The sequence below is a fragment of the Octodon degus genome, unplaced genomic scaffold, assembly GCF_000260255.1.
Source record: "Octodon degus isolate 3935 unplaced genomic scaffold, OctDeg1.0 scaffold00126, whole genome shotgun sequence".
Lineage (NCBI taxonomy): Eukaryota > Metazoa > Chordata > Mammalia > Rodentia > Octodontidae > Octodon > Octodon degus.
Genome location: NW_004524702.1, coordinates 4,813,407 through 4,837,834, shown reverse-complemented (window position 1 = coordinate 4,837,834; position 24,428 = coordinate 4,813,407). Strand labels below are relative to the sequence as shown.

The 24,428-nt window shown below is 48.7% G+C and overlaps 1 protein-coding gene across 1 annotated transcript in view; it reads left to right on the top strand.

The window, feature by feature from the left end:
* The window catches only part of Ccdc12 (coiled-coil domain containing 12), a 57,522-nt gene that overhangs the window by 1,057 nt on the left and 32,037 nt on the right, over positions 1–24,428 (top strand). The gene's annotated exons all lie outside the window — the stretch shown is intronic.

Sequence of the window (24,428 nt, the reverse complement as noted above, 5' to 3'; positions counted from 1 at the left end):
AAGAGCTTCCAAAAGTGGCAGGGACCTGGGGATACTTTCCAATTTGAAAAAAAAAAAAAAAAAAAAAAAAAAAAAAAAACCACAGGCTGCTTAGTCTGGCCCATTTTCCTTCGTCCTAGCTGTGCCCTGTGGAAAAGCAAAAGGGGAAGTAACCAAGAGTGAAAGCTGGCCCGGTTGGCTTCTGCGTTTTTTGGCAGCTATGCAGCACATCAAACCGCTACCCTCCTAATGCCTGGTCTCAGGGAAGCTCAAAAGGGTACTGCCCACTTGCCCAGGCAGTGCCAGCCCCAGAAGCAACTGCTTATTTACCTTAGAGAGCTTGTTGTTAGGGCTGAGTTTAAGCTGTGAATATAAAGGAAAAGCTAGCAGCCTCTTAACTCACTGTGATGGGAAGGATGTTCCTGGCGCTCAGAAAAGCTCACCTGCTGAGGCAGGAGAATTACAAATTAAAAGACTCGACTCAAAAAAATTGGTAGAGGTTCAGCATTGGGGATGTAGCTGGATGCACAGCCCCTAGATTCATTCCCCTGTACCAGGGATGCATGCACAGATTCTCCTGCAAATAGGACTTGGTATTTTTTTCTTAATTTAAAAATTGTAGTAAGAGCTGAGTATGGTGGCACATACATACTTGTAATCCCAGCACTTAGGAAGCTGAGGCAGGACGATTGCTGCAAGTCCGAGGTCAGCCTGGGCTACAAAGTGAGTCCAAGCCCAACTTGAACTACATAATGAGACTGTCTCAAAAAGACAAAAATAAATAAATAAATTTTAAGGTAGTAAAGCATAAAATTTATAATTTTGTAGTGTACAGTCCAACAGCATTAAGGACATCTACATTGTAATCACACCAGTCTATTTTCAGAACTTTTTCATTATTCTGAACAGAAGAGTATTGAAACAGTAACTTGTCATGCCTTCTTCTCTTCCTTTGAGGTGCACTGTGGTGCCTGTGGCTGTGAATTTGACTACTTTAGGAGCCTTACGTAAGTCGAGTTATATAGTATTTCATTTAGTCTAGTGTCTTAAGCATTCATCCATATACTTAGCAGGTGTCAGAATTTCATCACATTTTAGGTCTGGCTAAGCAGTTCAGGTTGACTTTGAGCTTGCTTTGTAGCCTAGGCTGGCCTGAAACTCACAAGAAACCTCCTGCCTGAGCCTCCTGAGTGTGCACCACCATGCCTGGCTAATTTCATCAGTTTTTAAGGCATTTTGATTATCCGCTCATCTACTGATGAATAATTGGGTTGCTTTTGACTTTTGCCTGCCGTCAATAATACTGTTGTAAACATGGAAATAAAAACAGCTGTTTGAGGCTTTGCTGTGACTTCTTTTGGGTATACACCCAGCAGGGAATTGCTGGATCACACTCTGTGTCTTTTTTTTTTTTTTTTTCTTTTTGAGACGGTCTCATTATGCCGTTCAGAGTAGCTTTGAGTTCACTTTGTAGCCCAGGCTGGCTTCAAACTTGAAGTGATCCAGGCTGGCCTCAAACCTGAAGTGATCCTCCTGCCTCAGCCTCCCCAGTGCAGGGATTACAGGTCTGCCCCACAGCTCGCTGTCTTTCATATTTTTGAACCTGAAGAGTAGCCCCAGCTTGGCAGAGCCCCGGGTTGGGGTGTGTTCTCGGTTTATTTCCTTCAGCCCCACGTTCCTTCCTTTGCGCTGGTCTCCTGAGCCATTTTCCCTGTCCTACGTGAGGAGAGGAAGGACAGGCAGCCAGGTGGTGTTCCCAGCAGGCGTGGGGCAGGGTGCCTTCCCAGAATTGTCCTCTCGTCATGGGCTTCTGGGGCGGCCTCGTGTGGAGAGGGAGCAGCTCTGTGAGGAGATGCTGTCTGCGAGTGCTTACCTGCTGCTTACGCGCAAGAAGCTTCTGCCTCTTGTGGTTTCTCCAGGGTTCATTCATATAATAATAACTTTCCTAATAATACCCTTTAATACATGAAGGTCACACCCTGAGATTGACCCCAGAACCTTACACATGACAGGCAAGCATTCTGCTACTGAGCTACATCCCAGAATTTTTATTTTTTTCTTTTGAGACAGTCTTACTAAGTTGCCTAGGCTGTCCTTGAACTTGTAATCCTCTTGCCTCAGCCTCCCAAGTAGCTGAGATACAAGACGTGTGTCACCACATCCTGAGCTGTGGATTTTTTTATATGCAACTTTTATCATATTAAGTTTCCTTCCTCTCTTTTTTAGGGTTTTCTTAATCCTGAAAGGGAGTTGAAAAATTTGTTAGTGCCTTTTCTGCATCACTTAAAATGTTTGTAAGCGTTTTTCTTTTATGTTGGTAGTGTCTATGGATCAAGTGTTTGATTTTATTGTATTTTTCTTTTTTTGGTTTTTTTTTTTTAATGTATTTAATACAGTGTCTCACTACACAGATTGGATCCTCCTGTTTTCAGCCTCCCAAGTGCTGGGATTAACAGGGATGTACCACCACACCTAGTCTCAATGGCTGTCTCAGCACACCCTGGGGGCAGGGCTGGCATAGCATGCTGGGGATCGAACCCCAATCCCTACATCTGCCTAAGCAGGTGCTTTAGGAGAGGTTTATTTTTTGTTTATTTATTTATTTTTGTCTGGTGGAACTGGGGATTGAACTCAGGCCCTTGCGCTTTCCAGGGAAGCGCTTTTTCTACTGAGCCATCTCCCCGGCCCCTAAGCAGGTGCTTTAATCTGCAAAGCTATCTAGCTGACCTGGTTGAATTGTTTGTTTAGGGGAGGTTTATTTTTTGTTTTTGGTACTGAGGACTGAAGCCAGGGCTTCCAGCTTGCTAGGCAAGCGTTCTACTGCTGAGCTGAATCCCCAGCCCTGAATCAAGTGTTTGTATTTTGAATCATTCTTGCATTCTAGGAATAAATCTCACTTTGTCTTGGCAAATCTTTTAATAGTCAGTACTTAATTAACATGGTGGAGCATGTCTGCAGTTCTAACATTTGGGAAGCTGAGAAAGGAGGATTATTAGTTTGAGGCCAGGCTGGGCTACATAGTTACACCCTGTATCAAAAAAACAAAAGAGAAAAGGACTGACCAGTAGTGAGCGGCCTGTCACACCCTCCCTAGTGCTGGGATTATAGGCGTGCACCACCACACCTGGCTCTGGGGCTGGCACGGCCTGCAACACTGGGACCAAACTCAGGACCTTCTGCTCGCCAGGCAGGTGTTTATGCCACTGAGCTATTTCTGTAGCCCTCATGAAGATTTTTTCCCCTCAGTATTTGTATGTAAAATGTTCTTATAATGTCTTTATCTGACTTTTTTTTTTTTTTTTTTTTTTTTAATATAGAAAACCTAGATTTATTTGTTAAGTTCTTACAAAGACAAAACAATTATCATCAAGAGTACTTTATCATCCCAGTTCACTTACAGAAAACTAACCTAAGAAGGTAGAAATTAAGGGTATAACCTAAGAGGCTATAACAAAGCAGACCAGAAAGAACAGGGAGGAAGGAGCAGAAGCTACCCAGAAGCACTTATACCAGGGTGGGATCTGCAACTGGGATGCTCCCCAAGAGATCACCTAGAGAGGTCTGAAATAATCTCCCCCAGATTAGTGAGCTGCTTGTCCCTGTGGAGAATGATAAGAGACTGCCGCTTCTGAGACCTCTGCCTTGTCTTTTATGGATAAGGGTATTCTAGAGCCCAAAGACCTGCATCCCCTCTTTCCCCACAACATCTCTGTAACTTCAGCCAATTTTCCTGCAAAGTTCCTGCTAGTGTGTGGACAACGTATACAGCAAAGGCAGGAATTACAGGCCTAGTCAGTGTGTACCTAGACACAAAGTTAGAAAGTAAATGATAGGCTACAAATATCTCCGTGGTTAAGTTAATTCGCCTTTGGTAATAAAGTTCATTGTTTCTTCTGCTGGTGACAACTTGCTGTCTCAGTATAGTTTATCTTGAGGAAGAACTGGCTTATGTAAGTTTTAGAGAAGGAGAAAGATTTTCATTAACCTCTCTTCAGAAGGAAGAGCCACCAAGTTCTCATTTACAGTAATGAGCAGAATCTTTTTTTTTTGGCAGAACCGGGGATTGAACTCAGGCCCTTGTACTTGCCAGGCAAGCGCTTATTCTACTGAGCCATCTCCCCAGCCCAATGAACAGAATCTTAAAACAATACAGATCACTTTCAGTGATCAACATCTTCATGCTCAAACTGTCCTGCAGCTTTTAATTTTTTTTTTTTTAATTTTTGAGGGCTTTATTTGTACGTTGAACACATTCTTGCATATGTATTTATAGTAATCTGTATATATGTATATGTACATGCATACATACATATTTCATTTATGTATTTGGTACAGGGTTTCACTATGCAGCTCACACTCCCAATGCTCCTGTTTTCAGCCTCCGCGGTGCTGGGATTACAGGTGTGCTCCACCATGCCCAGTCTCAGTCACTGTTTCAGCTCACCCTGGGGGCTGGGCCGGCGAGGCATGAGACATACCCTGGTCCCTGAGCTTGCCAAAGCAGGCAGTTAGTCTGCTGAGCTATCTTGCTGGCCCCTTGTAGCCTAGGCTGATCTTAAACTCAAAATGATCCTCCTGCGTAAGCCTTGTGAGTGCTGGAATTACATTGTGTGTCACCATTCCCGGCTGTCTGACTTTGGTGTTAGAGGAATGCTGACCCTTTAAAAGGAGTTAAGAAATACTCCTTTCTCTTCAGATTTTTAGGGGTGAATTTGAGAAGATTTATACTGCTTCCTACCATGGGGTGTTGTATCTGTAACTCACTCCTTCCACAGATGGAAAAGAAGCATCTAGTCATTCAGTCATTCAGAGCAGCGGTTGAAGCAGGCAGCCTGCCCCAAGTAAATTGCATTCAGCTGGGGAGATTGGATGACTCCAGTTGCACCAGATCTTAGATAGAGATGGCCCTGTGTTCAGGAAAGGTGGCTGGGAGTACCTGGTGCTCCCAAAATGCTCATGGTTTAAAATTCTTTTAACTGTGGTGCTTTTTCAGAGTGGTCACTGACATCAGTTGCCTTGCTTGTCTAGTCTTGTCAGTGAGTACAAGGACCACGAGTTTCTGTTATTTTCTTGGCATTTTCTGAAGTAGTTTTGGAAATTCTCTTTCAGGATTGCCCTTGTGAGCCCTGATCAAAAATGTCTTTACTGCCAGGTGTGGTGGCACACACCTGTAATCCCAGCACTCAGGAGGCTGAGGCAGGAGGAAAACTCACAAAACTGTCACTGCCGCCGCAGATGCCATCCACTGCAAAGGCAGGATCACGAGAACACGCCCCTATGTCCTCATCCACCTTATTCACCAACTCTGGCACTGTGCAACTCCTGGCTCTTCCTCAAAGTCCCACATTTTCTCTCTTCCTTATGCTGCCTTGCATGTTTTTGTTGTGTTGCAATCTATCTAACTAAAAAGTTGCCATTGTAACCATCTTCCAGTGGCACAAAGTATATGCACAGTATTGTGCAACTAATGCCACTATTTCCAACACTGTTATCAAATAAGCAGAAATTCTTGTTAAGCAATAACTCCTGTTTCCCTCTCCCCCAGCTCCTCATAACCACTAATTTATTTTCTGTCCCTATGAATAGCCTACTGTGGGTACTTCCTGTCAGAGAGATCATGCATTATTGTCTTGTGTGTTTGGTTTATTTCACTTATGATAAGCATACATTTTTGTCTTGCATTCACTGTGCCTCAGGTATCAGCATTTCATTTTTCTTTAAAGCTAAACAATGTTATCACATCTTTAAAAATCACATACATTTTTTCCCCCTCTACTGTGTTGAGCCCTTTCTATACATATGCATGTCAATACATATGCACTAGTTACCTCTGGAGACTAAGGCAGGTGGATTGAGTACAATCCAGGCAATTTAGTGACTTAGTGAAACCCTGTACTAGAATAAGAAATAAAAAAAGTTGGACTGTAATCTGTGAGAAGGCCTAAAACAAACAAATGAAAACCCAGGAACTGGGACTGGCAAGATAGCTCAGCAGACTAAAGGGCGTGCTTAGGCAACTGCAGGGACCAAATTTCAAGCTCTGGCACCATATGCTGTGCCAGCCCAACCCCCAGGGTGGATTGAGCTGGCCAGAATCTGGGTATAGTGGTACACACCTGTGATCCCAGCGCTGGGGTGGCTAAAAGCAGGAGGATCACCACAAGTCCTAGGTGCAAAAACCAAATACATTAAAAAAAAAAAAAAAACCCTGCATGGTAGGCAAATGTGTATTGCCTTGTGTGTGGGGTGTGTGTGTGTGTGTGTGATGTTGGGGATGGTGTGTGTATTGTGCCACCGAGCCACACCCCTCAGCCTCTCATAATTTATCCATTCATCTGGTGATAGATGCCTTTTGGCTGTTGCAAAGAGATTTGGTTTTTTGTTTGGTTTTGTGGTATTTTAAAATTTTGTTTTTGTTTTTTGAGACAGGGTCTCATTATGCAGTTCTGGCTGGCCTTGAGCTCACTTTGTAGCCTAGAAAAGTCTTCCCCCGCCACCCCCCCAAACCTGGGATTGAACTCAGGCCCTTGCGCTTGCCAGGGAAGCGATTATTCCACTGAGCCATCTCCCTGGCCCCGCAGGCCAGTCTTGAACTCACAATGATCTTCCTGCCTTAGCCTCCTGAATATTGGGATTACGGGTGTGTACCACCATGCCCAGCCTGAGTCTGAGTTTTCAGTTCTTTTATATATATACCCAGGGGTGGAATTGCTGTAATTCTGTTTGACATTTTAAAGAACTGGCAAGCTCTGTGCCATGGCTCTACCTGTCAGTAATACATGGGGGTTCAGATTTCTCCATATTTGTGTCAACATATTTTATTTTTAATTACACTCATCCTAGAAGGTGAGCAGCAGTGTGTCATTGTGGTTTTCATTTGCATTTCTCTGGTGATTAATGATGTTACATATCATTTTTATTCTTTTTTTTTTTTTTTCTTTTTCTGGTAGGGTCTCACTGTGTTCTAGGCTGGCCTTGAACTAATGACCTTCCTGCCTTTAATTGAGTTGACTTTTTTTTTTTTTTTTTTTTCATTTTATGTATTTGGTACAGGGTCTTACTACACAACTCAGACTCGAGTGATCCTCCTGTTTTCAGCCTCCCCAGTGCTGTGATTATAGGGATGTGCCACCATACTTGGACTCAGTTATCGCTGGCTCAGTGGTGGAAGCCCTGGGGGCAGGAGTCAACTAGGCATGTTGGACCAGGGATCAAACCTGGTCCCTGCACTTGCCAAAGCAGGCACTTATTCTGATGAGCTATCTTGCTAGCCCTTGGATTACCTTTTTGTTGTTGAGTTGATTACGTATTTTGGATGTTAAATCTTCATTAGGTTTGGTATTTACTAGGATTTTTTTCCGCCATTCTCTGGGATGTCCTTTCACTCTCTTGGTAATATCCTTTGGTATACTAAGGTTTAGTTTTGTGAGACCAGGAATTGAATCTAGGGCCTTCTCACTTAGCTACATCCCAAATCCTTTATTTTGTAATTTTTTAGTTTTGAGACAGGGTCTTGCTAAGTCACTGAACTGCCCAGTCTGGGCTCCAGTACAGAGTACTGGGATTAAATTGAAGGCATGTGCCACCCCCCTTCTTCCTGCAAATTTGTTAATTTGAATGAAGTATAGTTTTTCTTTGATGCTTGTACTTTTGCTGTCATAGTTTAATCCCCATAGTTCTTGACTAACGTATTTATTTATTTGTTTGTTTATTTATTTTGGTGGAACCAGGGATTGAACTCAGGCCCTTGCACTTGCCAGTGAAGTACTTATTCCACTGAACCATCTCTCCCACCCCAATGTATTTATTTTGGTATCAGGAATCAAACTCAGAACCTTATGCTTGCCAGCCAGGTGCTGTACCACTGAGCTATCTCCCAGCCTTGAATGATTCTTTTATTTAATTTTTTTTTTTTTTTTTTTTTTTTTTTTTTGCAGAACCGGGGATTGAACTCAGGCCCTTGTGCTTGCCAGGCAAGTGCTTATTTTACTAAGCCATCTCCCCTGCCCTTGAATGATTCTTTTAAAGACTATTGCAAGTGCCTACCATGGAGCTACAACCCCAGACCTCAGTTGAGTTTTGTTAGGCTAGACTCAGGGGGAAGGTGAGCAAGTGTCAGCATCAGTGTTATTGAGAGCCAGCCTTCCGGTCCCTGGTGGCTTGCAGCACACGGAAGTGAGGAAGCTGCCGGAAGTGGGGACTGCGAGCTGCAGCAGATAAGATGCCAGGAGCCTCCTCAGAGGACGAAGTGCAACATTCTTTAGTTGATCTTTGACATGACCACAGTTGTGGGTTCAGTTCTTTCATGGCCTGCACCTCCCAGGAGTGACCCTATCTGCCCTGCAGGGTGGCTTCTTGCTGGCCCCTAGTGGCCCTAGTAGCTGGCCTTTCTTGAGTTTCTACTGTGTATGTGAGCTTTTTGTTTGTTTGTTTCTGGTACTGGGGATTGAATTTAGGACCTTGTGCTTGCCAAGCAGGTGCTGAAAGCACTGAGCTATATGCCCAGCCCTCTACTGTGCATGTGGATTTGTTGGAGGTTTCAGGATTTGGGGCATGGCACTGTTTTCTGTATGGTTTTATCTTCTTGTCCTCCCCTCCTTGCTCCCACCAGACTGTGATTTTTTTTTTTTTTTTTTTTTTTTTTTTTTTTCAAGACAGGGTCTCATTATGTAGTTCAGGGTGGCCTTGAACTCCTAGTGATCTTCCTGACTGAGCCACCTGAGTACTGGGATTCCATCCTGTCCAGCTTGTAAATTTCTAATTTAGTGATGTAATGGATCAGAGTCCTGAGGTTAGGGTTGCAGTGCTTCCGTGTTACTCACTGTAGAGCTGCGTGGTCATCTTCCCATGGCTCTACAGTTCTACAAATTTTCTCCTTCTCAGCACCCCCTGACCTGACTTCTGTGAGCTCTCAGAGGCACTGGAACACCCAGGGACCTGGACAGGAAGCCTGTCTCTTGGACTCTGGCTTGTGCAAGCCTCCAGGGTAGGGGGTTGTATTGGGTGTGTAGCACTGTCTGAGCAGTGTTCTGGGCAATAAGTGGAACAAGCATATGCAATATAATCCTCCCCTCCTGGGCTCATCGTCTGGGGGTACGAGGTGGGGCCTGGGTAAGCCTCAGGGAAGGCAGCTTGGGACCTGAGTTTGAACTCAAAGGATTCTACATTAAGAAGAAAGTAGTTAACCACACAAGGTGGTGTTCACCTGTAGTCCCAGGACTCTGGGAGGTTAAGGCAGGAGGATTACAAGTTCAAGCCCAAACTGGACAATTTAGGAAGAAGTATTGAGGGAGCCAGGAAGCAGAGTTCTCAGGGACATAAATGACAGTGGTGATACTCTGGAGGTTGACAGTAAGCACCTGCCAGGGATAGGGCAGGGCATGGCTGGATACTTCTATTGGCCAAGTCCTGCTGGACAGGGGTTCCAAGCTGGAGGCAGCCAGCCCGGCACCTTTTCCTATGTTGTACCCGAGCTGCTCATCTCCATCTGGGTGAGTGGCCAGGCTGTGTGGACAGAGCCCTGCAGTGGCCTTTCTGCAGTGCTGTCGAGCAGGCACCATGAGGTGAGTGTCCTCTGCCGACCTCTTTTCCCCTCGGCGGCCATCAGGTGAGGCTCCCTGTTGCTTAGCTTGGCACAGACCCTCGCCCCTGGCAGCTAGCTCTCTGTGTGTTTGGCCTGAATTGGGCTTCTCTGGCTGCCTTGGCTGGAGGAGCTGGGTGTGGCCCCAGGTCTCAGCCAGTTGTCACCTTGTGGGCCCAGCGGCAGATCCTGGCTCCAAGAAGAAACTGGAGCAGGGCTACACATTAGAACTTTGTGCAGTGATGGTTTTGTCACCCATGTGGTCCAGTCCCACAGCCAGGAACCACATGTGACTTAGGCTTTTGAAATATAGCTATTGTGATTTTATTTTTCACTATTTTTCATATAAGTAGCTACGTGTGACTCACAGCTGCCTTGCATGACACCATGTCTCTGAGGACCTGTTGCCCAGCCATCTCCCAAAACACCTCATCCCTGCCCGAGACCCATTTATTGAGAGCAGAGAGGGCGAGGACAGCTGGGAGCCCAGACTGGGCAGGGCTTGGCAGGGGTTCGTCTCCTAGGCCTCCCTGGTGGGCACTGGTGAAGTGTGGGAGCAACAGGAGCGGAGTGGAGCAGAGAATATTGCACCCAGCGGGGAGCAGGGTTTGCCTTGGCCTTTGCATGTGTTGCCTCTGTCCGTGCCCAGCAGCCTGGTGGCTGTCAGCTACGGAGGTACTGCATCCCAGGGTGCCAGCCTTTCGTAGGGTGTCAGTTGCAGAGTTTGTGTGGCAGTTGGCAGCAGGATCTCTCCACATGTTCAGTCTGGGAAGCAGCCTTGGGGGAGATGTTGGGCCATTGCTGTTGCAGGATGAGGAAATGCGGAGCTGGGGGAGCCTCCTGTGGTGCCACATAGGGTTGTTGCTGACCCTGGAGTGGTCCTCCACCCTAGGTGACTGGGAGTAAGCAGGGCAGGGCCCCTAGGCAGGGCTCCTTCTGCCCACGCAGGATGACTGTGAACCTGGTGATATAGGGGAGCTGCCCAGCTCCCTGCGTTGTCTCCCAGCCTGGTGCAAGTCTCAGTCCAGCTGTCCTCTTCCGCCTGTGGAGTTGAGATGTGACCCAGTAGCTGGGAGATAGAGAGTACTGTCTGTGAGACATTCTGCCACAGGGCTTACACACAGGCCTCTGCTAGACGTGGGTGTCTGTCTCAATTCCTCATCCTCTCAAAAGTGGGGAGGCCCCCCATTCCTCTATCCAGGAGGAAAGGAGACCTAGATTCACTCTATTTTTTTTTTTTTTTTTCTTTCCTTGAGACAGTGTCTTGCTATATAGTTCAGGCTGGCCGTGAACTTACTATGTAGCCACTGGCCTGGAACTTGCGGTGATCCTCCTGCCTCAGCCTCCCAAGTGCTGGGATCATAGGCATGTGCTACCATGCCCAGCCTCCTGCCTAGCTTCTGAGGAGCCAAGAGGTTGCTCTCATCCCAGCCACAGTCCTCTGAAGGTGGAACTTGAAAAATTCAGTATTACAGTGCTGAGCTGGTGTGGTGGCGCACCTCTGTAATCCAGTGCTCTGGGATCTGAGGTGGGAGGATCACAAGCCTGGGCAATTAGAGACTTTGAGACATTCTGTATCAAATTTAAAAGAATTTGAAAAGGGAGGAGAGCTGGGGATGTAGGTCAGTGTAAAAACTCTGATTAAATCCCCAGTGCCACAGAAGGAAAAACAAAAAAGGAAGTAGATTTGCAGAGCATGGCCAAGATGGGGTATGCTGCCCTCCTGCTAGATGACATTCTCTGTGTTTTCAGAGCCCGAGTGCTGGTGGGCAATGAGAGAGCCGCCCTTGGTGGTAGCGGGCTTGGGGTTGGTGAGCTGGCTGACTTGCAGCTTAGATGGGTGTCACCCTTGTAGGGGCCTCGACATGACCCTATGCAAAGCTGTACTGGCTGAATCGGGCTCCCAAGGCTGCCTGTGGGAGCCTCTGGAAGCCTCTTGTCAGAGCATCCTGTCACCCTGCCCCTGTTGGGGTATGATCCCAACCATTTTTATTCTGAGGCAGTCTCACTATGTAGGTGAGAACTTGAAGAAGTTCTCACTATGTAGCCCAAGCTGCTCTAGAACTTGTCATCCTCCTGCTGCAGGTTCCCACATAGCTTGCATTACAGATGTGTACTACCACATCTGGTAAAGCTCAGCATTTTTAATCTTCCCCAGATTGACCAGGGAGATGGCTTAGTGAAATAAGCGCTTCCCTGGCAAGCACAAGGGCCTGAGTTCAATCCCCGGTTCCACAAATAAAAGATTCTAAAGCCATAGGGCCGAGGAGAGAGCTCAGTAGAATAAGTGCTTACCAGGTACCCCTGGGGCAGTGCACAAGGGCCTGAGTTCAATCCCTGGTTCTGCAAAAAAAAAAAAAAAAAAGAAAGAAAGAAAAAATCTTCCCCAGATGAACTGGTACTGCATATCCTGGGACCCTCTGACCACTCCCTGGTATTCTCTCATGGGAAGTAGGGCTCCTTTCTCTCAAACAGTAGCTGTCCCTCTGCACAGCAGCCAAACCACCAAGCAGCTGTTTGTTACCAAGGGTACAGATGTGAGGCAGGGGTGAGGGAAGCAGGCACATTTGCCCAGACTGGGCAGACCTCTCGGAGTTGGCGGGGTGGGGATGGAGAGCACAGGGTGGAGGTGTGAGAGGAGAATCTGGGGAAGGCACTGCAAGCTGAACAGGGTGAGGTTAACTTGTTTGAGGGGCTCTGACATGTTTACTATCACTGCTTTGGTGATGGTGGTGAGTCCTGACCTGGGTGATATTGTATGGCGGTCACAGACCCTTGGACAGGGTGACAGGATGCTCTGACAGGGGGACTATGGGGTGGGGGCCCCCATTCCAGGATGGAAAAGTGCAGGGCAGAGTGACCTTTTTTTGAGATTGGCTTTGTAGTTCATACTGTCCTTGAGCTTACAGCAATCATGACTCAAGAGTGCTGGGATATTATAGATGTGCACTACCATACTCGGTTATCACTTCATTTTTTAACTGATGCCAGACGTTTATTCCAAGGTGGTTCTTTCATGTATCAATTTTTTACCTTGGCAGACCTGTGGTAGGTGAGTGGCTTTGCAGGGGCAGTCAGGAGTCTGGCTGTGGCTGTGTTCACATTTTCCCTGAGACATCCCTAGATATCTAAGCAGCCTCTGGCCTGGAGGTAGACACATGTGCAGGCAGGATTTGGGCCCCAGGTCTTGGCCAGGCCTTTGAAGACAGAAACAGACACCAGAACGAGGCTCAGCATTGTCTGTGGCCTAAGTTCACTCTGGAATTGAAGAGAGGATAGCAGGTTGGGGGAGAGGCTGAGAGAAACCAGGGGAGGTCTAGGAGTGGGTCCTGGCGAGGCAGGTGGCAGGCAGGCATAGTCCTGCTGTCTCAGGTGTAGGGAAGAGAGGGTGGTACCCAAGGGGCCTTGCTAGCCTAGAGCTCCTGTTCTCTGCTCTGAAGCCTCTCTAGCCACTGCTTATGAGACCTGCTGATCCTCCTGGAGAGGCTGCACCATGGGAGTGGTGCCCTTGGGCTGGCTCTGGGTCTGCCCACTTTCCTGCCCTTCTCCTGGGCTTACCCCCAGATCTTCAGGTGCTGTGCTCTTCCCTTGCCTCCAGGTGAGTACCCCTGGGGCAGCGCACAGCTCCAGATGGGGTTTGCTCATGGCTCCCTGCACTGTAGGTTGCTCAGACAGCTTTCTTTTGCTTTTCTTTTTGTATTTAGGACAGGATGGCCTGGGAGCCCCTAGTCCCTGGATAGGGGTGCAATGTGGAAGTGAGGAGACGGGGCAGGTGCTAATGCGCTGTGTTCTTTCTGTTGTGCTCTTGTTTCAGTCTTGGTGAGAGACCCAACTGAGACCCAGAGAGTCATGGATGGTACAAATTGCACAGGACCTAGCCTTGTCTCCAGAGCCTGCCCACCCCTTCTTCAGGGAGCCTTCTTTCTGGCTGGGCAGCTAGGTTCTGAGCACTCCTCCCAGGAGTGGCACTGGGTCTGGCTCTGCGAAGGGGGGGCAGGCCAGAGAACCTGCTCTCCTCCCTTGACTAGGCCTGCTGAGCTGGGGAGAACCAGCTGCCCCTTGGAGGCTGAGCTCCAACTGGAGCAGCTCAGGGCTGCTGGGGTGGGGGAACTTTGAATGGCACCCTCTGAATAGTAGAAGAGGTGGTAGACAGCCTCAGGACAAGGCCTCTGGCTCTGCACTAGGACCAAGTTCCTGCCTGTGTCTCGCCTTTGGTGACTTCCCTTTGGTGATTTCTGGGCATTACAGGTTTTTAACTGGTGTTCTGTAGCCTCACTGGTTAGGGCAGGGAATTAGAAGCAAAGGAACCTTGACCTTCAAGCAGGTTCTAGTCTTTCTCTTAGCTTTGGCAAGAGAATTTGGGTGATCCTTCTGGTAAATGCTTTTGTTGTTTGGGGGAGTTGGAGGGTGTGTCCAGGCAGCCATCTAGTGAGTGAGCTTAGGGACCACTCAGAGTCTTCTGTTTGGAAAGCCCTTGTCATACAGTCCTCTAGACTGCATTAGTTCTCACTTCAACTTTTAGTGATTTTAATCTTAGTGTATAAGTGGGTGTAGTGGACTTTTAACTGGTGATCAATTTGTTACACCCTGATGAATTAAACTAGCATGGCACAGGGTATGGGAGGCCCACCTAAGGATTGCTTCCAGCAGCGTAAGAGGCAGAACTGGAGAGGCTGTTAGAGATGCTGTTTGGAGAAGCTGTTGGAGATGTTGGAAGCGGCTGTTTCTCTTGGGCCGTTCTGCTGGAGGACCTTGTCATGCTGAGGCGTATTGCTTCCTGGCTCCAGAGTGGAAGATGGTACACCACTCAGTCTCCTGGAGAAGCTTGTCACATTAGCTTTCCTGATAGGAACTCAGCTTTCCTCATTGCTAGAGGAGCTCAGGACCTCACTGTTGCTGAGGATGGCTGTGGTACATTTGGGGGAGCTCTGGTGCTTAGCTTGGCTTCAGTTCAGATCCCTCAGCCTGCTAGCACAAATCCTTTAACCTGCTAGCTTAGACTTTATAGCTTCCACCTCTGGCCTTTGGGCCTTCCCAGCGCAGATCCGTGAAGCAGACCTGTACGACACATTGCCATGGCTCTAGGCCTCCGGTTGGACTTTGAGAGGCATGTGTTATGGACTCTAGGTTGGTTTTTTTGTTTTGTTTTGTTTTGTTTTTTTTTTTTTGCGGAACCGGGCATTGAACTCAGGCCCTTGTGCTTGCCAGGCAAGCACTTATTCAACTGAGCTATCTCCCCAGGGCTCTAGGTTTTTTAGCTGGACTTATGTAGGATATTAGGAGCCAAGCCCTCAGTTGGAGTCTTTGGTCTTAAGTGTGTGGGCAGATTTCCTGCACTCTTTGTGTATGATTTTTGGGATGATTATAAAATAATCTTATAGGGGGCTGGTGAGATGGCTCAGTGGTCTAAAGCACCTACCTAGAACAAGCTAAGCAAAGCACAGCACAGGGACCGCGGTTCAATCCCCCAGCACCACATGCCAGCCAGCCCCGCCCCCGGTGGGCTGAGCTGGCCACACACACACACACACACACACACACAAATAAATTAAATAAATAAATAAATAAATAAATATAAAATAATCTTATAAAACGTGTCCTGTGTTGTATTGTTTCCCTTGAAAAACCCCCAAACAGGACAGTGGGTTTAGGTTTCCTTTTTTTAAAAATTATTATTATTATTATTTTTTGAGACAGAATCTCACTGTGTAACTCAGGTGGCTTCAGACTCTTGGCAGTCTTCCTGCCTTAGCCTCCTGAGTACTGGGATGACTGGTGCATGCCAGCATACCTGGCTGTTTACTGACAGTCTGGAGGGACTTTCTTTCTGTTTTTAAAATTGAAGTAGGGGCTGGTGAGATGGCTCAGTGGTCTAAAGCACCTACTTAGAACAAGCTAAGCTAAACAAAGCTCAGGGACCGCGGTTCAATCCCCCGGCACCACATGCCAGCCAGTTCCGCCCCCTGGTGGGCTGAGCTGCCCCCCCACAAATAAATAAATGTAAAAAAATAAATAAAATTGAAATAAGGCTTAGCTACATGGTCTAGATTAGCCTTCAATTTACTGTGTAGCCCAGACTGGCCTAAACCCAGTCCCCCTGCCTCACTCAGCCTCCTGGGTGGTGGGATTCCAGGTGTGCACCACCAACCCTGGCTTGAGGTGGTACTGAACCTGATGTACACTGTACGTAGTATACACAGATCAGCCCAGCAGGGTGCCCAAAGTGAATGTGTTCCTGGAGTGGGTCACCCAGATAAAGAAGCACATGCTCTTGCATCCCACCCTCTTGGAGCTTCCACCACCCCAAGGAACACTGCAAATGGAGCCCTGCTTTCTATGGTCTTCTTCATCTGGTCAGTTTCCTCCATTTCTGGGGCTGTTGGGGTGGTACAGTTCAGTCTCAGCACTGAGCAGCATTCTGTGGACCTGCAAGCTTGGCTCTCTTCTCAGTCTTCTATATGTGTGACTGATAAACACACACTCACGTAGCTGCAGGGTGGGTGCCAAGGAGTGGAATTGCTAGGTCACAGGTGACTGTTACTAGGGTAGGTCCTGCCCTACTTCAGTTTTCTGAAACTGCGGCACCGTGTCATGTTCTGCAGCAGTGCATGAGCCTGCCTGTCCAGCACGCGGTAGGATTCAACTTGCTTCAGCCACACTGTCCTGTCCCTGTGTGGTTTAAACTTGCATTTATCTTCTTGCCAGTGAAGTTAAAAGCATCTTTCCACAATTTCTGTAACATGCCTCATCAAGTGTTTTGCCTCTCCCTTTTTATTGGGTTGCTGGTGACTTTCCCTGCTGACTTCTAGGAATTTATTTTTTAGTGGGAGGGTGCTGAGGATTGAACTAGGGCCTCTTGCGTGCTAGACAGGTGGTTTAGTACTGAGTTGCATGCTAACTGGTTTCCAGGAATTTTTTAATTTTTTAAGATAGGATATCGCTATGTAGCTCAGGCTAGTCTTGAACTCTCTGTGTAGCTCAGGCTATCCTGGAACTTGTGGTGACCTTCCTGCCTCAACCTCCTGAGTGCATTGGAGGAAGGACTTACCTAGCCCCTCTGGGAGGGCAGGGACTAGCTGGACTGGGCCATGGGCTGCCTTGTGCTCTGCCATCCAGACCCAGTCTGAACCCTGGACTGATGACAAGGTGTGCTTGCTAGAAATCTGGATTGCCCCAGACAGCTGCTTCTGGGTCCATTTTTCAAACTGGTGCAATATGTTTCAAACAGTTGTTGGCTTTTAAGGCTCCTCAGCTTTCCAGTTTCCTGTCCCTCCTCTGGAGGCCTTAGGAACACCAGCTACAACATATAGTAGTGTAAGTGTAAGTCACCAGAAGGACATTTGGACTGGGACTGAGATGTGGTTGAATTGTGGTACAAACCTCAAGAATTTTAATGTGGAATTGAAATGCAAGTCCTGTAATTCATCATATCTAGGGAAGTTGTGTCCCTGCTTTGCTTTGGGTTGTGGAGAGAACCCTCCCCCAAACCCCAGCTCACGCCGTACAGCCTGGCTTCCCACCCTACCTTGCCCTGCACACCCCACTCCTGTATCCCACCTAGCACTTCCCTGTTTGTTATACAGCCGCCCACCCCCACGCCCCCTAGGGGCACCGCCCTGCCCCCCCATCAACCCCCCCACCCCTGACCCTGGTGTAAAGCTGGCCAAGATTCAGCCCTTGACCCCAGCTGCAGCAGCCAAGGTGCCTTGCTTGTTCTTGGGGGAAGGTGGTTGCTGTAGAAACAGCATCTGTAGGGAGTAAGAGCCATTCTCCAGGCTCCAGGGCTGTTTTGATTCAGCTGTAAAGAGTGGCTGTGTCTGGAGAAAGTGCACATTCGCCCTTTCAAGGACAGCCCCTGCCCTCTGCTGCTGCCCTGCCGGCCCTATTACTTACTTACTTACTTTCTTTCTTTCTTTCTTTCTTTCTTTCTTTCTTTCTTTCTTTCTTTCTTTTTTTCTGAACCAGGGTTTGAACTAGGCCCATGTGCTTGCCAGGGAAATGCTTATTCTACTGAGCCATCTCCCGGCCCCCAGTGCATTTTTTGCACTCATTTGAATTTTGGAGTCCTGACTCAGGCAGGTGCCTTCTGCCCTGAGAGTGAGAGCCAGTGGATACTGCTGGTCCTGTGGGGAACCAGGATGGGGAGTGAGGACAGTGAGGTTAGGCTGCCTGAGGAGTGCAGTGTCTGCCTGGAGGTAGAAGCTGGGCTTTTTTTGGGGGGGTATTTTTGTTTTGTGGGGGGGGGTATTAGAGATTGAATAAAGAGCCTCTTGGGGACCTGCCCAGTAGCTCAGTTGTTTAAGTGCCTGTTTAAACAAAGCCCTCAAGCTCAAGCTTCTGGGGTTCCAACCTAGAGAGTCACTGCAAACCAGAAATGCCCTAAAGGCATTTCGAGCCTCCAAAAAAAAAAAAAAAAAAAACCCCCCCCTGGGCTACATTTCCCTTTTTTTTTTTTTTTTTTTTTTTTTTTTTTTTTTGCGCGGAACCGGGGATTGAACTCAGGCCTTTGAGCTTGCCAGGCAAGCGCTCATTCTACTGAGCCATCTCCCCGGCCCCTCTGAGCTACATCTCTAGACCTTTTTAAAAACACTTTTGCAAAACGAAACACTGAGACAGAGCCTGGCCAAGTACCCTGGGTTGTGCTTAAACTGCAGTCCTTCTGCCTCTGCCTCCCAGAATGCTAGGATTAGAGGTATGTGCCACCACACCCACCTTGGAGGTAGAAACTTTGAGTCTGGTGTGGACTTAGGTACCCTGCTTCTTCTCTGGGTTGGCTGATGGATCTTGGTCCCTGCTAGCCTCAGTGCCCTGGGCCACATCCTCCCAGAGCCTTGACCTGGCCACAGTGCTGGAAAACCCATGAGGGACTCAGTGGGGCTGGGATGAGGAGGGGGCAGGGGCAGAGATAGCAGGGAAGGAGGGTGCTGTCCCCAGCCCCTGCATGCTGTGACTAGCTGCCTCTGATGGAACTCAGGTGGGCAAGGGTGCAAGGATGAGGTCTTCCTCCAGGGGACTTGGTGCCATACTATGAGGGATAGACCATGTGTGCATAGTGGAGGTGTGTGACCCTTTGGGGCAGTGAAATGGCATCATCCTAAAGACACAAGAGTGCCAGCCTCTGTCATCTTCACATGGTTGGCACCAGCTGATGGTGCTCTGTGCCCACTGCAGGTGGAGTGTCCTGTCACACAGTCCTGCATTTTGGGCCACACTTTAGTTCTGAGAAACCAGAGAGCGCCCAGAATCCCACGGCAGGCACTTTCTAGAGCCAGGCCTGACCCCCGATGGCTCAGCCCTGTCAGCCTTTCAGCTGGGAGCATGAGTCAAAAAGAAGTACTTTCCCAAGAAGTATGTATAAGTGAGGATTGCCAGAGCTTGCTGACGTACTATCTCCCTCTGCAAATAAAGGTGCCGGTCTTGACTTATAGTTCAGATTGGTTCTCCTTAAATCTTATCCCTTGTAGATCACACCAGAGGAGGCAGCATCTTACTTTCCCTTTCAGACTATGACAGTCTGTGCAGCAGCTGATTAGAGGTTAAAATAGTTTCTTGTCTCCCTGGAGCTTCAGTGTATCTGTTGCTCTGTAAACCTCTGACTTGCCTGAAAATTACCTACTGAAGAATTTGAATTTCTAAATGTGGGTGCCAGAGATTGGGGCTCAGGATGTTTCATGCTCAGCTCCATAGCAGGATAGTAGGAAAGGGAAGGTACCCCTCAGACCAGGTTGAGGGCCTTGACGTGGTGTCTCAGCTGCTGGCCTTTGGGGTGTTCAGGAGACATGGGGAGATGCAGGGTCCACACTCACAGAACCCTTATCATCCAGCCTCACTCTGGCTTTTCTGTTGCAAAGTAGGCATCGGAATCTTTGCCCTGTCTGCATGCCAGGGTCTCTTGCAGTCAGACAGGGTATGGAAGGAGGGTGCTCTGGCCCTACTTTGTTATGAAACTACTGTTATGAGCTCTGTGTGCCAAAGGCTTAGCTACAAGTAACAGAAATCCACTATGGCTGGTTTTGGAAGAAAATTGGATGTTATATACACTGGTTTGTTGAGGGAGAGAGTGTGCAAGCCATCAGCTTGAGTCCAGAGACTGAGGTCTGTCGTTCTCTTGATCCACACTGCCTGGGTCTCTGTGGCCCTTAGAAACACATTTCCTGGGAAAATGTGTTTTTGAGCATGTTTTTGATTCATGCTCCCGGCTGAAAGGCTGACAGGGCTGAGCCATCGGGGGTCAGGCCTGGCTCTACAAAGTGCCTGCCGTGGGATCCTGGGTGCTCTCTGGTTTCTCAGAACTGAAGGGTAACAAGTCCCAAAACGCAGGACTGTGTGACAGGACACTCCGCTTGCAGCGGGCACCGAGCACCATCAGCTGGTGCCAACCATGTGAAGATGACAGAGGCTGGTACTCTTGTGTCTTCAGGATGATGCCATTTCACTGCCCTAAAGAGTGGCATGACACCTCCACCATGCACACATGTTCTACCACCTCTCTGCTTGGGCTCTTTGCATTATATGATTTTTTTTTCTCTATTTCTTCTTTTTACAGCGGGTCAGGTACCAGACCTTCATAGACTGGTACATCTTCAGCCCTTCCTAAAATTTTCTTAATTTTGAGACAGAATCTTATTAAGTCACTGAGTTGCCCAGGGAGGGTTTTAACATGCAGTCCTGTGCCTTGGCCTCCCAGAGTGCTGCGATCACAGTTCTGTGGCGCCACACTGAGCTTCTATTTGTTCTTCTCGGGTCTTGTCTCCAGAGCCCACTCCTGTGACCAGACTGACCCTTGGACAGTTGAGCACTTCCTCCTCTGGGTCTCCGTGCCCTGGCTTAGGCTCTGAAGAGGATGTGCTGCAGGTGTGAGAGCTGTGACCAGATTCTCCAGCTGGTGGACCTAGCCCACTCCGCACCAGATGCCATCTGGGGCCTGTATAGCACCCCCAGCTGTGGTTTTCTTTTTCTCATTACCCTTGAGGATGGGCAAGGGCCCACTCCTCTGGCTGTTGTGCAGAAAGCACACCTGAGGGCTGGGGAGATGGCTCAGCGGAATAAGCACTTCCCTGGCAAGCACAAGGGCCTGAGTTCAATCCCCGGTTTGGGGGTGGGGGGGAAGAAAAAAAAATGAAAGCACACCTGAGGCTTTTTTTTAATGTATTTAGTACAGGGTCTACAGGGTCTTACTATGTAGATCAGACTTGTAGTGATTCTCCTGTTTGCAGCCTCCCAGCACTGGGATTACAGGTGTGTGCTACCACCTGTCTCAATCACTGTCTCAGCACCCTGGGGGCGGGGCTAGGGCCAGCACAGCACGCTGCGGATCAAACCCTGGGCCCTGTATCTGCCTAAGCAGGCACTTTAGTCTGCTGAGCTATCTGGCTGGCCCAACCTGAAGCATTTTGGAAGTGTGACATAATCACATAATTGTGGTTTCTTTGTGCTGTGAGCCATGGCTGAGCCCCCAGCTGTGCCATGTCTGGTTTTCTGAATGGGTGATACCACTTGACCCCGCTAGTTGTTAACAAGAGAATTGTAAGCAAAGTGCCTAACACTGTGCAGCTGGAAGGGGCTGCCCTCTGCTGTTCTTGAGCTTCAAAGGTGGCCTGAGCCACATCCGGCTTATTCTTTCAGTGGCTTAACCATTGACCTTTGCCTTTTCCTTTCTGGCCTTTGATGAGTGTTGTTTATAAATAACACTCCAGTCAGCTGTTGCCACCTCCCTGGGGTGTCTGGCTCTGCTGTCTGTCTCTGACTGCATCTGACTGCACCAGGTCCTCAGTATGGGTGTCCCCATACTCTCTGACTGGACACAGGCCTCAGCTTTGTTGCCCCTACTCTTCCCAGGACCTTGGCACCCCTCGCTGCTTGCGTGGCCCAGATGTTCCCTGGTCACTGCAGGCAGCCTAGGATCCATCTTTTCTTCTGGGTCCCACCAGTCACTCCAGTCATCTGGTGATGGTCCCTTCACTGTCTCCTCTCCTGAGCCCTCCCCATCTACTCCCCCTGCAACAGCAGGCTTGTCACCATTCTGTCTGCCAGATGACAAGGCTTGGAAGGCACTAGATAGACGCATGAATTTGGGAACTGATTGGGCTGTGATTTTTCTCAGGGGAAAGCATTCTTGTCTTTTATGGCAAGTTTGGGGGCTAATCTGAAATTCTGTATGCTGCAACAATATCAGCGACAGGAACTTTCGAAGAGATCATGAAGTTAGGGGTTTACATCTGGTGCTCAGGCATGAACTTGGGGTGCTTTGACCTCTGTCCGCATAGAAGAGATGTAGGCATTTTAGTTGGACCCATGCTTTGGGGAAGCCTTGGGCATGCAGGTGCTAGGAGCCCTGCCATAAGCCAGGATGTGCTGTGGCTGGGAAATGCTTCTCCTTCCAGTAATTTGTGGCCTTTCCTGTGTGTCTCTTGGCCCGGCTCTCTTCAGGGTACTTCTGCCCACGTGAAGGACCATGGAGGCTGTCTGGGTCAGTGCCCTGGTTGCCAGATGTGAGGAGTTGCTGTTGGCAGCTATCAGGGAATTGTTGCAGGCCCCAGGACGAGTGTACACAGGCACATATGGCAAGGGTATGCATGTGGGGCAGAGGGGTTTTGTTTGCAGGGTCCCCTGCTAAGGTATTCATCCCTTGCTCTTGGTTTGCACCAGATCCTGTGACTCTGGTGTAGCTCGGATGTGTGGACTTGCTGCTGCCCTTATGTTCCTGTGTGTATGTTCCTGTGCTATTGTCAGGCTGCTGTCTTCATTGATCCTCCAGCCCTTGGCGTGAATCTGGGATGGTGAATCTAGATGGATGATGCCACCCTGGCCCCTATTCTGGCTGCCAGCAGGTGCTCATGGCAAAGGATGTGCCAGCCCGCCATCTGAGCCTGGTGGGCAGGAAGTGCTGGTGGTCATGAGTTCTGCTTTGTGGCAGAGGTGGCTTTCTCCTCAGCCCAGCATTGGTTCATGTCCTTCTTTTCCCACCCTCCTTTTCTTACTCTCTCTTTCCCTTCCTCCACTGCTCCCCACTCTCCTCCTCTTTCCCTTCTGGTCCACTATGTGCCCCAGGTAGGCTTTGAATTCCCCATCTTCTGCCTCAGCTTTTAAGTGCTGGGATTAGAGATGTGCACCACCATCCCTGGCTACCATTGGTCACTTTCCTCACTGCAGGCTTAGCCTCAAGTGCTGGAGCTGTTGATGTGAGTGACCTGGTCTGTAACATGGCTGCGGGTTCAGCTGTGTATGTAGTGCCGGGCTGCAGGGGTCACTGGAACGTGCAGCCCCAGACCGCCTCATCTTGTCCTCCAGCGACACCAGTCCATTTGCTGAGAAAGGTCACTAGACATTGACCTGAGCACCAGCCTTGGCTTCCTGCCCTCTCCTTGAGCTAGGTGACCCCGAGACTCTGTTGAAGGTTTCAGTATGGTCAAGACAGCAAGCCACAGGACAGGTTCTTCTGGTTTCTTGTTTATTATAGAATCATTTTGACAACAGAATTGTGTCATTTGAGCTCGTTAAGTCTTGGGCTACCTGTACATATGGCATTGCTGTGGCTGCATTTGTGGCTCTGGTGTAGCTCAGGTGTGTGGACTTGCTGCCCTTATGTTCCTGTGTGTATGTTCCTGTGCTATTGTCAGGCTGCTGTCTTCATTGATCCTCCAGCCCTTGGCGTGAACAGCTAGCCTGCCCACCTGTGCCTGGTGGAGTGGATGCATCTGCAAGTTCCAATTCTCCCTGGATGGGAAACACAGCTGTCTACACTGCTGCATGCATTTTTCTCCTGTGGTCTGTGGTGCTTTTTATGATTTTAGTCACTGTTCTGGGCCTCTTAATGGTTAGAGCCTCCCTCTGAAAAGACACCAGAAGAGCTGTCAACCTTGGTGTTGAGTGGAGGCACCAGGTGGGGGCACGAGGTGGGAGCAAAGAAGTGGGGGTTCCAGAGGGGAGCAGCCAAAGCTTGAAAGCCACCCTGCTGTGGGTCCTGGCAACCCCAGGCTCTGTGGCTCATGATGGCTTCCTTAACTGCACCTGGTGGGCCTCCATTCTTCTCTTCTGTGAGAACAGAACGGAATGCTGACCTTAGTCAAGTTTTACAGTGATTAATAGAAGAGTATTGGTTATATCTAGTAATATTATTGTCACCCAACTAAATGAATTGAGTTGCTTGGCATGCTTTTAACAGTCAGTACAAATAACAGCTGTAATTGTAGGCAATACGGTAGAACAGAACTGAATAACATTTGGATCCAGTCCTCCCCAGTGTGCCTCTTCTAATTTTCTGGAACCTAGTTAAATTTTATCTGTACTGCACTCCCAGGAAGTGTAGGATTAGTTCTGCAAGACAGGAGCAGGGTTGCTAGAAGAGAGGGAGTAGATAACCCAGCATAAATGAGCAGTCACAGTGGTGGAGAGGACCGTGTGACAGCAGAGGATGGGGTCTCTGGTCGTCTCTGTCCCCACTGCCTTGAGCTTGGCCTAAAGGGAAGCATGTGGTGTGATGTGCCCAGTGCTTCATCCATGCCATAAGGGCACCGTTGTGCATGCACCCCACAGGAGACTTGGATGATGGAGTTAGCAGAGGCCCCAGTGGTGAGGTCGGGGCATCGTGAGTGTCCTGCCTCCCTGCTGTCATTCTCTTGGTATCAGCCCAGCTGTGTGAGGCCATGGACCGAGGCCTCTCAGAACTTCCAGTCTGGATGAGATGGGGGCGCAGTGCCACCCAAGTGCAGCAGACAGAGTGGATGTCTGGGGTAGACATCATCAGAAGCCTGAGAAGAGCACCTTCCAGGGGGCCTGCCCGGTAGCTCAGTTCTTTAAGTGGCTGCTTCAACAAAACAGTCAGGCTCAGGTTGCTTGGGTTCGATCCCCACAACACAATACAGCCAGT